Source organism: Tupaia chinensis, unplaced genomic scaffold (genome assembly GCF_000334495.1).
Source record: "Tupaia chinensis unplaced genomic scaffold, TupChi_1.0 Scaffold000313_1, whole genome shotgun sequence".
Classification (NCBI taxonomy): Eukaryota; Metazoa; Chordata; class Mammalia; order Scandentia; family Tupaiidae; genus Tupaia; species Tupaia belangeri.
In genome coordinates this window covers 4,589,927-4,602,191 of record NW_006159806.1, presented here as the reverse complement: position 1 = coordinate 4,602,191, position 12,265 = coordinate 4,589,927, and the positions used below count along the sequence as shown (strand labels likewise).

General features: G+C 38.3%; 1 protein-coding gene across 4 annotated transcripts in view; it reads left to right on the top strand.

The window, feature by feature from the left end:
• HIVEP2 (HIVEP zinc finger 2) overlaps positions 1–12,265 on the top strand; it is a 225,338-nt gene that overhangs the window by 181,414 nt on the left and 31,659 nt on the right. For 3 of the 4 annotated variants that reach the window (XM_014588841.2, XM_027772901.1, XM_027772902.1), the window contains 2 exons: positions 5,478–5,571; positions 11,906–11,950. The gene's annotated coding sequence lies outside the window, so the exon portion shown is untranslated. The remainder of the gene's footprint in view (positions 1–5,477; positions 5,572–11,905; positions 11,951–12,265) is intronic. The other variant, XM_027772903.1, reaches the window with a different exon arrangement.

The following is a 12,265-nucleotide window of genomic DNA, read 5'->3' as shown; positions in this document are numbered from 1 at the left end:
GTAGTCTATATTGGTTTCAACTCAGAAAAAACAAAGGACATTGGAGATACTTTTGAGGTTTCCCAGCAGAACCTTAATCATTTGCAAGATTGATCTAAGAGTCATATTAAACCATAACTTTTTTTTTTTTATTTTTGGGGGTATTTTTGGCCCTCCATGCCTTCTTAACTTTTCTTAGACTTCTTCATTGTCCTAGTAATAAACTGTCCCATGGTTCAAAATTACCACATTCCCCTTTTCCTACTCATATCTCTAAACTTCTTTATATTTCAAACCCAATTCCAACCTCTATCTCCATATTGATATTATTTCTTCTTATTTTAAGAGAATTATTTTGTTTATCTTTATTTATTTATTTGAATTTTGACCAGAGACGGCCAAGACTCAAACCATAGTCACTCATGTGGGAATCCAGTGCCCTTAAGCACCACGCCATCTGCCGGCCCCCATATTGATATTATTTCTAATGATCCAAGCTTATAGCACTCATACTGATCCATGTTGTATCTGTGTGTGTGTGTGTGTGTGTGTGTGTGTGTGTGTGTATCCTTCCAGCCTGTGCCCACATTCTCCTGTCTTCTGTGGTCCCAAACTCATCTTTCCTTGCCATTTTGGTCACTCCAAAGTGGAATAATGGACCATTTAGAGCCTTTTGTTTGTTTTGTTTTTTGTAGAGAAGAAATGATGTCTCTGCAAAACATTGATGGAGTGTATCTTGAACACTCTAGAGCACTTCTCCTTGGGAACCCTTTAGTCACTACTAGAATCTTTTCTACTCTCTACTGTAAAGTTAAAAGTGTCCTTTCTCCAGTGAATGAAGAGTAGTGTTCATTCTTTTAACTGTGTTATGATCTCTTCATAGAGTTTGTGCAAATAACTAGTTAAAATTGTGACAGCTCTCATTCAAAGTGTAACTGGTTTATATTATTAGTTTTTCTAAAGTTATGATCCAACAGTCATATTAAATTATAACTTCTTTTTTGATTTTTTTTTTTTTTTTAGAGAAAAATTTTTCTATAGGACACATATGCTCACCCGAGAGACAGAGAGGAAGTGAGAAATCACCTCCTGGAGCAGGGGGCGGTAGTTGGGAGGAATGACCACACCACAGATCCCTTCTCCTCCATTGTCCCATTGTCCTTTCGAGATTTTGGGCTGCACGCACACATATCCAGCATGAGTTTCAAGCTTCTGGGCCCAGAAATTGAACCGCAGTTGGCCATGTGGGAGTCCAATGCCTCAACAACTACACCATCTGCTGGCCCCAACCATAAGTTGTTTTAAAATAATTTAGAGAATAGAGAATGGAAATAAAAAGTCCTATCAAATATTGGTTTACTTAAACATTGGTTTATCTATCTTCCTACCATCTATCATAAGCCCAACCTTGCTTACCTTAATGATAATATCTTATAAGTATCCAAGAACAAATCTCTAAAACCAATTATTATTATTTTCTTCTAAGAGTAGATGGGGTCAGCAGGTGGCTTGTTAGTTAATGTGCTGGACTTCCACATTGCCAGCCTGAGTTCGAGTCCTGGACTGAGCAGCTTGAAAATCTTGCTGGGCGCTGGGCATGGATGCCCAGAGTTCTGAGGGGAGAAAAGAGGAGAAGGGATTGCCATTCTTTCTGGGGGATATTTTTTTCACTTTTTTTCTCTTTGTCTCTCCCTAGTGAGCATATACACCACATGGGAAAAAAAGATTAATTTTTTTTTTTTTTAAAAGAAGGTAGAGAAAAGAGTAAAAAAAGCTGAGAAACTCCTCAGGTAGAAAGACTAATACTCGGAGAACCAGCAGTTAGCGTAATAGCTATGTTGCTGGACTCCCACGTAGTCGACCACGGTTTGCGTCCCAGACCCAGTGACTTAGAACTCACGCCGGGCGCGTGTACGTGCGTGCTCAAGATCCCAAGAGGAGGATGGAGGAGAAGGGATTGTGGTGTGACCATCCCCCCTGGGGGGTGATTTCTCGCTTTCTGTCTCTCTGTCTGTCTGGCAAGCGCATGCGCCCTCTCAAAAAAAAAAAAAAAAAAAGAAAAAAAAGAAAGACTAATACTCAAAATTTGTGTTTATTACAAATGGAAGATGGGAGATTGGAAAATATTTTCAAGTGTTTCTCTCATAAACCCACAGGCCAACAGAAAAATCGGCCTGCATTCAGTAAAGTAAAATATAATTTTCATTTCCTATTTAGGGATGAATTTTAAATAATGTGAGAGTATCTGAGACAATTTTTTTTTTTGGAGAGGTTTTTTTTTGCTATAGGGTGCGTGCACTCGCCAGACAGAGAGAGACAGAGAGAGAGAGACAGAAAGCGAGAAATAACCCCCCAAGGGGGATGGCCACGCCGCAATCCCTTCTCCTCCATTCTCCTCTCGGGATCTTGGGCACGCACGCACACGCACCCAGTGTGACTCAAACCACAGTCCAGGACTCGAACCGCAGTCAACTACGTGGGAGTCCAGCGACATAGCCATTACGCTAACTGCTGGTCCCTGACACAATTTTTTATCACGCTTCCTGAAAACCTGTTAGGTTATTAAATATTAAGTTTTCATTGCCTCGTAATTCTAGATGAGTCTAATAACCTAAAAAAATGCATAAAGAAATGACAGTCTCTCCTCTTTCATTCCATTATTTAAACAATATACTAAGTGAGCCACTGATTTCTAGAGAGTGTAAGCATGAGTTGTCCTACTGCATTCGCAAAAACTGTTTGAGGAAAGCTTTATCCTTTGTTTTGATGGAGAAATTGAGGTACAAAAACTCACTGAAGATTATTGCAAAAAATGATTTTCAGAGGTGGTCTCTGCTTGTCATCATTTTAATAAGAACAGTAGTTATCTCCCTTGTAGAGGCTGCTACTGATTCCAATTTGCAACAGAATGATTTGTGCAAAATTGCAGAAATCAGTGTCCTTTAGTGCTAGAATCATTTGGATCTTTTTTTTTCCCTTAATCACTTAATTACCTGGAAGTTTCTGTAAAAAAAAAAAATATATATATATATATATATTAGGATTGTGTTTGGGTTCTTCAAGATAAAAACCAAACATTAAAGAGATCATGAATTTTCAATCCTCTTATTGAATGAAAGGGATTTCTTCTACAATCTGCAAGTGCAGTTATATGTGCATATCACGAGACGAGCATTTCCTTTTTCCAGTAGCCCTTGTCACAGAAAGTAAAACTGGAAAGCCAGTCAGAACTGAGGCCCTTGGCCCTGTCACAGCTTCTGGTGGGGCATTGAGGTGCTCTGTTTTTGTCTCTGGAGGCTGTTTGTAGGTAGGAACGAACACATCTGGAAGGAGTGGGTGTGGTACTAGCCTACTGAGAAATGAAGTTCTCCATTTCCCATCTTACTTCTTAGTTCAGTGACTGTGAGATCACCAGTCAGAGGTATTCACTTAATACTGCCAGTTATTGTACTCTCTAAATAACTTATACAGTCTTGGCCCGCTTATGTCTTGGGTGAGTTTTCCTCAAAGCATAAAATAACTCAGCAATTTGTTTGTTTTCTAGAGAATGATATATTTTACTGTGGCTTAGGTCATTTTATCAAGGTACAGTTTTTGTTTGTTAGTTTGTTTATTGAATAACTTTCTTTTCCTTTTTTTGAAGTGAATTGATATTTGGCATGTGAAAAATACAGATAAAGTTAATTATCTTAAAGAACATGTCCGTTCTTTTATCATTATTTTTTTAGGACAGTATTACTATTCTTTTGGTGTTCGTCTTCCATGCTCTTGATGGTGATGAAACTTTCGGTTTTGAGCAGAGTAAAACATGTCAGATGTCATTTTGAGTGCCATCGAATGGTTGATTTGAGACAAGAGCACAAAGTTTAAAAAAGAAAATAAATCTAGCATTTACTTAATAATTTGCCCTTTGCAGCAACCAAATCTTATCTGACCACCCACATTCATCTGGTTGCTGACGTGATTCTTGCTTCAATTGCAGAAGCTATTTTTGCACCTTTTGTGTCTTTTGAGGAACTGAGTGGGCCTACTTGCTTACAGTGATTCATGTCTCAAAGTGCACAGGGTGTCCTGAAGTGCTTCTGCAGGGATGTGCAGGAAGGAGGAGGGGAATTAAAGCAAACTATTAATACTTCCTTTAAGCACTTTGAATGCATACATGAAGTGCCACTAGGGAAAGGCATATTTTATCTGTCATGCCTTAATGCCATAGTCCTTCCTATGAGGCTTTTGATAATAACTTGTCAGGAAGAAAGAGGAACATTAAAATATATATATATACACACACAATAGCCATCTGGATAACATAGTAATATTTTTATGTGGGCCTTTTACACTGGAAAATAAAGCATCTTATGGTTGATTGATAAATCGATTTGAGCTAATGGTTTGATATTTTATGCATTTCTTTGGATCACACTTGGTTAAATTAATTCTTAGAAAATTTCTTTCTTCATTACTTAGACTTTGCGAACTCTTACTCTTTTCCTCTGCTTGGTCTTGGGTTCCTATTTCAGAAATTGTTAGCACAGACTATTAACATTGCTGAACTAACTATAGAAAAGCATTCGCAGTGAGGTTATCTGAAATTTCATCCAGAGAAGTTTAGTTGCTGATGCACCAACAGAATTTTTGTAGAAACATCTGTGTGAAGGCAAAATAGTGTCATGGGCTGTGGTGGCCCATTTTCTAGTCCAGTGCACCAAGTTTTAACTGTATTTTCATAATTGCTTCCACTTTTGCTATTACAGGCAATTCCTTTCTAATAGAAGTACTTAGTCATTTATTTTATTTTATTTTATGTATTTATTTATTTTAAAAGATTTTTGCCTTAGGGCATGTGCACTCACTGGGGACAGAGAGAGACAGAGAGACAGAGACAGTGAGAGAGACAGTGAGAAATCACCCCTTGGGGGGATGACCATGCTGCAATCCATTCTCTTCTTGGGATCGTGGGCACAAACGCACATGTGCCTCATGTAATTTTCAATCACCAGACCCAGGATTCCAACCCCAGTCAGCTGTGTGGGAGTCCTGGGCCATAACTGCTATGACATCTACTAGCCCAATAGCAGTAGTTATTTAAAAGATTTAAATTATCGTAAAAGAAAGGAGATACATTCTTGGACGGGGGAAGCTTCTGAGGGATTGCATTCCAAATTTTCTTTTCTCAAAGATAGTGGGGAATCCAGGTGGTGGCACGTAGGAATGCAATGCTCTGCCTATGTGGGAGGAGGTCTCAGGTTCATACCCCAAGGTCTCACTTACACCCTGGGTACATGCTCATGCCCATGATCTGGCCTGGTGGAAAATGGGGGTGGATCATGGCAGGAAGACCATTCTCTTTTTATGTCTGTCTCTCTTCATAGAAGAAATAAATAAATTAAAAAAAAAAAAAGCAAATAGAGGAAGGTGGGTTTTTTGGGCTAATAATGAATTTACCTATTCAATTTATTGTAAGTGTCATCATCTCTTAAGTCTTCTTATTTTGCTTTTAGATTCTGAGAAGTTGTGCATGAATTTCTGTGAGGGAGTTAGCATCCTGGAAAGCAAAGACGGTTGTGATGCAGGATTTTGATATGAGAATAACAGGTAAATAACTAACATTTATTATTTCATTCTATTATTTTTACATTTAACTTACAAAAGCAGTTTTGGCCTACCATGAACTCATGTGTAAACTGACTTTGTCATCAAATAGGGTAGGAAACCACATTTTCCATTTTTTGGAAAGAGTTGTGAATATATTACCAGACCAGTTTTACAGCCTCCTTAATTTAAATAGCTTTATTTGAGAGAATATCTTTCTCATAAAGTTTATTTTCATGTGAAATTCTACTTAGCAAATCCTAATAGCTTTTGCTATATAATGAGAAAACATTCTACTATAATAGAAAGTAAAATCATAATTATAAAACTTATAAAAGCAAAAAGTGAAAAAGTTATTCAAAGCAACATGGGTCATACATGTCTGTACTAACTAGGCAAAGTCTACAAATACCTACAATGATGTTCACATTGTAGGCTACACGGACAAGTATAGCTTGGATTTGGACTAGGTTTTTTTGGTTTTTTTTTTTGGAGAGGTTTTTGCTATAGGGCGCGTGCACCCACCAGACAGACAGAGAGACACAGAGAGATAGAAAGCAAGAAATCACCCCCCAGAGGGGATGGCCACGCCACAATCCCTTCTCCTCCATTCTCCTCTCGGGATCTTGGGCACGTACGCACAAGCGCCCGGCGTGAGTTTAAGCCACCGGGTCCGGACTCGAACCGCGGTCGACTACGTGGGAGTCCAGTGACATAGCCATTACGCTAACTGCTGGTCCCTGGACTAGGTTTTATGTATCAAATTAGATTTCAAATATGCCAAATTAGAGAGTGATCCTCATAATATTTTTGCTTTTCTCTCAGTGTTTTCTGAATTGCTTGGCAGAGCTCTGTATGATATACAGTATACTCTTATTGACAACTTACTCATTTTAGGAAGAACCAAGGCTGTTATGGGAATTTTTACTAAAAGGAGCATTTATAACAAATTGGCACTTGGGAAGGTGCCTTTTTAGAATCATCCTGTGAAAATAAGTCTGTATTCAGTTGGACTGGCATTGGTCACGGGTTTTTGGTAGGCCCTCCTTTTCCTTATCCAGTGCTCACGGAGTATGCTGTAGTGCGTTTTAGGCTCAGTTTTAAAGCAACAGTGTTCTGAGATGCTTATGTATTTATTAAAATATCTATAATTGATCTATGGCATAAACAAATGTATGGAAATCACCTCTAAAATGGCATTCAGCAATTGCAATCAAAAGACATGTATTTTGTCTTTAAGTGTAATACCACTAAATTCCCAAAAGGAACAAATGACCATTTTAATTTGAAAAAATATTTTATTATTAGATTATTAGAAATAAAGAAGTTGTGCTTGCTGCCAGTTGCTTTATGCCATTATTGTTTAGGGTGTTATTATTTAATGCTCACTTGATTTTTGCTACCACTCAAGTAATGATTAATTTCCTGAGGTAAAGTTTTTTCCAAGATAGTGTTTTTCTAGCAAAAAATCCTGGATTGACAAACCTGGATACTGTAGGCCTTTATTCATCTGCAGAGTGAGCCTACCTCCTGCCAATCCCACCCAGATGTTATCCTGAGGAGACCTCTGTGGAGGTCTAGGAAGGAGGTGGCTTTCCTTTTAAGGCCTAAGGAAATTATTTAGCTGGGCCACAAATGTATTTGAATGGGATTGTCAAGAATGATCAAAATAGAGAGCACACTTTTAGAAAAATGGCAACTTTTTCATGTAATATCGTTTTCTTTTCTTTTGCTTCAATTCCTTTAGCTCCATTAGCAATGGTGTAGCCATGCAGAGAATAGTAACTTTTTAGGCATTAGCCCTCTCTGGAAAATGTGGTGAACCTGCTACACAATGTCTGTCTTTATTGACTAGAGGACTCCTATAGGCTTAGCACCATCCATTGGAAACTCAAAAGTCCTGTCCTCTGAGCTTTATCCTCCATAAAGTATTTTATTCTTTTCATAGCACCTGGAAACACTGAAGAAAATTTAAATGTGAACACTCCACTGTGTTTGGAATACTGTTCTTTTGTTGGCAGTGGGTGCCAAAAATGACTTAGCGTAGGTGCGGTTACCCTAAAAAGAAATCTCAGAGAATAAAATGATAACTAGCTGTTTTCTTCTTATATGAGAATTGTTCTCACATTGCATTTTTTAACATATGAAATGATTAGGAAAACTAGAATTTACTTTTAAGATACTATTAGAGAATATGAAAAGTGAACTGAATCACATGATCATAGAGGAATAATGTAGCTATAATTAACCACATTACTGTAGATCTTTATAGCTCTAAGTAGATCAATATTGAGAAAATTAAACTAAAATTGCAGGTATGTGCAATGGTACATTTAATGATTTGTAATAATATTATGAGGTCCAAAGAAAGTATTTTCCTAGACTCAATGATCCATTTAATGTAATTTCCTTCTCTAATATACTTATAAAAATGTTTTCCAATCTATAAGCACTTTCATACATTTAAGTCATAAAACACAAGCTCAAAAATTTATGCCAATTTGGAAAGTGTTAGTTCACTTAGTAAAAGTGTCACCTAACCAAAAAGTGACAAATATCATAATTAACCTTGGATTTAATTCGAAAAGCCTTATGGCTGTTAAAATTAATTTATTCCCCTCAATATAAGTTGAGGACAGCAACAAAAAAACTCTTGATCATTCCCACATCCTATTTCGGTTTCCAAAAGAAAGACATGCCAGGCACAGTAAAGGTTTATGAGACATACAATTTTTTTTTAGAAGTTTTTGCTATAGGGCGCGTGCGCTCACCAGACAGACAGAGAGACACAGAGAGATAGAAAGCCAGAAATCCCCCCCTGGGGGATGGCCACGCCGCAGTCCCTTCTCCTCCATTCTCCTCTCGGGATCTTGGGCACACACGCACACGCGCCCGGCATGAGTTTAAGCCACCGGGTCCGGGACTCAAACCACAGTCGACTACATGTGAGTCCAGCGACATGGCCATTACGCTAACTGCTGGTTCCCAGTGATTCATCTATTTCTAGTAAATGATATTTAGGGGTCATTTTCAGTACTAGAAACATGTAAAATTCATGTATATTCTTCTAGAACCATTAAAAAAATTTTTTTGAAAGGTTTTTGCTATAGGGCACAAGTGCTCGCCAGAAACACAGAGAGAGAAAATACTTAATGAACGTTTAAAATTACAGAAAAAAGGCCAATAGGCGACATAGTGGTTAATGTGCTAGATCCCACATGACCAATCGCACACTTTAAGTCTGGGACCCAGCAGCCTGAAAAACATGCTGGGCACATGTGTGTGTGTGTGTGTGCCCAAAATTCCAAGAGGAGAATGGAGAAGAAGGGGCTGTGGTGTGGCCCTTCCCCCCCGGGAAAGTGGGGTAATTTCTCACTTTCTCAGTCTCTCTCTTTCTGTCTTTCTTTACTAAATATATGTGCCCTACGGCAAAAAGAACTTTTAAAAAATTACAGGAAAAAAATGATGCCCCTATGAACTTTAATAGGCATCATGATCCCTTCCCCTGACTATAAATCAGAAAGGAATTTGGCATGCATTCCTTCCTAAATTTTGATAGAGAACTTTCTATTAATAAATGCAGCCTTGAGAAAAGTAAAATAAATAAATAAATAAAATAAAATAAAATCTTAGTGTGGGGCCAGTAGGTGACATGGTGGTTAGGGGCACTGGATTCTCATGTGGCCAAACACGGTTTGAGTCCCGAACCTGGCAACTTGCTTTCTCACTTTCCCTTTTTGGTCATATTTAAATAAATAAATAAATAAAATAAGGCTAAATAAAATAATTAAAAAAAAAAAAAAGAAAACTCCCCCCACTCCCCACCCCCCAAGGGGTCATGGCCATGCTACAATCCCTTCTCCTCCATTCTCCTTTCAGGATCTTGGCCATGCATGTACACACCCCCGGCATTAGTTTAAGCCACCTGGTCTGGGACTCGAATCATGGTCAACTACATGGGAGTCCAGCAATGTAGCCATTATGCCATCTGCTGGTCTCAAACCATTAAAAATTAAAAGCTCAGGCATTTCAAATATTAAAGTGAAAACATATAGGGGAAAATATTATGGAAGCGTAGTATTTTAAGTTATAAGATAAATGTAGGGTGGAGGTGAGACCTCTTGGGCTTGGAGGTCGGCCAGACTTGGATGTGACTTCTGGTTCTGACACCCAAGCTCCCTAAGCATTGCCCTCAACTATAAAACAGGTTTTCTAATATCTATAGCATAGGGCTGTCATGAAGATCAAACAAGGTAATCTATAATGTAAATGGAACTCTCTTGTTTTTTTAAGTTTATTCATTTATTTCTTCCATGAGAGAGAAAGAAAGAAAGTGGGGGGGGCAACCGCAACTGTTTCCTACATTGTAAGTCACCGCCGGTCTTAGCTAGCCAGGATCTCAGACACACATGTATGTCTGGTGAGTACAGGGAGACCTTGGGGCATGAGTTTGGAACCTTCCCATGTGACTTTAGCATCATGGAGCATCGTGTTGTCACTGTGCCACTGTAGCTGGCCACAAACTCTTAGTATTTAGCATTTAATACAGACACAGTAAATAACAGCCATCCTCATTGTGATGATTAGCAAAGGAACTGAACGCATGCATCAGTATCATAGTGAAATAGTCGATCGGAAAAAATTAAATCCAATTTCAAAACTTTTTAGAAAACTTAAGTGCTCTTTTCAATTTTTTTTTGACAACTGCTTTAATAAATCTACTGTGCTTCATGGCTATTAGCAGAAGAAATTTTGATTATGGATATCTGACTACAAATATCGGGGGGCTGCTGATTTCTCACCAGGACTTACTGGTCCATTGGGACTTTCCCTATCCTTTGCCCCTTTTAAATTGTAGCTATTCTCATCGACATCATAATAAGAGTTCTCTGTCATGGAGCATACTGGCTGTGGAAGTGAGTCCAGTACTTAAAATCTGTGGTACATTTTCACCATAGCATCTTTTTATTAACCAATATTTTATTTAGAAAGATAATCAAGCTCGTGTTAAGAAAATAAGAATCAAAAAGTAAAATGATCAAGAGTCAGAAGGTTGCAAGTAAGAATTCCTTCCCTCCCCTTCATCTGACTCTCTGGTTCCACCTCTGTGATTGACCTCCTCTTAAAGCTGCTTGGTGTCCTCATAGGAAATTTATATTTGTCGCCTGTTTCTCTTTTACACAGATGGGATTATAATGTAGATACTAGGGTGCAGCAATATTAGCTTTTAATACTAGCTTTTAATATTACTATTTCCTCAACAAGTTTCTGTATCAGAGCTTATAGGTGTATGTCATTGTTTTTTTTTTTCTTTTTTGGAGAGGTTTTCGCTATAGGGCGCGTGCGCTCGCCAGACAGACAAAGAAAGACATAGAGACAGAAAGCGAGAAATCACCCCTCGGGGGGGATGGTCACGCCGCAATCCCTTCTCCTCCATTCTCCTCTCGGGATCTTGGGCACGCACGCACACGCGCCCGGCGTGAGTTTTAAGCCACCGGGTCCGGGACGCGAACCGTGGTCGACTACGTGGGAGTTCAGCGACATAGCCATTACGCTCACTGCTGGTTCCCAATAGGTGTATGCCATTGTTAAGAAATGACTCAGTTTAATGGTTAAGCCATAATTTTCAAGCAGTCTTCACACCTATATCTTTGTGTGATAATGCAGGTACATCTGTAAGAATAAATTTCCAACAATGAAATTTCTCGGTCAAAAGATATGAGCTTTCTTATTTTTGTAAACACTGCCATGATACTTATCAAAGAAGCATCTTCCTATTCATTGTAATCAATACAATTTAGCATCAAAGTTCTCACAGTCTCCTGGGTACTACACTGATCACTCTCTTAAGGAAGCTGATTGTTCACTCAAACCCAGTAGTTACTAAGCTGACAAGTCTTCCTGACCCATTCTCCATCAGGTAGAGGACTTTTTTTGCTTTGCTGTGATACAAATTTCTTGCCAAGGAAGTGTGTCCTTTTAAATGTTCAAACCTATAGGTGCAAAAAACTCTTCTCACCTAGTTAGTATCTAGAACTAGGCTGATTGTGTCAAAATACTAAGATACTTTGATATAATAATCTTATATCTTAGAAAATATTATTATGACATTTAGCTGTTTTTCTCTTTGAGTTATTTTTGAACATAGTGTTAATGTAAGGTTTACTGTTTTAGTGAAATGCACCTTGAAGCAGTTCCTTGCTGTGGTTTTAGAGCACGTAGCCTTCTAAGCCTTACATATGCATATAATGAACTAGAAATTGGAATTTGATTTTCTATATAGCAATGCTGTGATTTAAGGGAACAGTTTTTCCTAATGGATCTATTTTGTACCCAGGAAGCATCAGGACAATCATGCCCATGAGAATTCTAAACCATTCAGGTAATCGTTTCATTTTTAAACTGTTCCTTTATATTGTCCCCAGAATATGCTGTTTTCCATACTGTGAGGGTTTATCCTTGTTTAGTTTAGATGCACTCATGTACCTTTTTCTTTCTTTCTTTTTAAAAATTTTTTGCCATAGGGTATGTGCACTCACTAGAGACAGAGAGAGAGTGTGAGAGGGAAAGTGAGAAATCACCCCCTCGGGAGAATGGCCATGCTGCATTCCCTTCTCTTCCATTCTCCCTTAGGATTTGGGCATTCACACACACACATCCAGCATGATCTTCAAGCTGCTAGGTCTGATACTCAAAA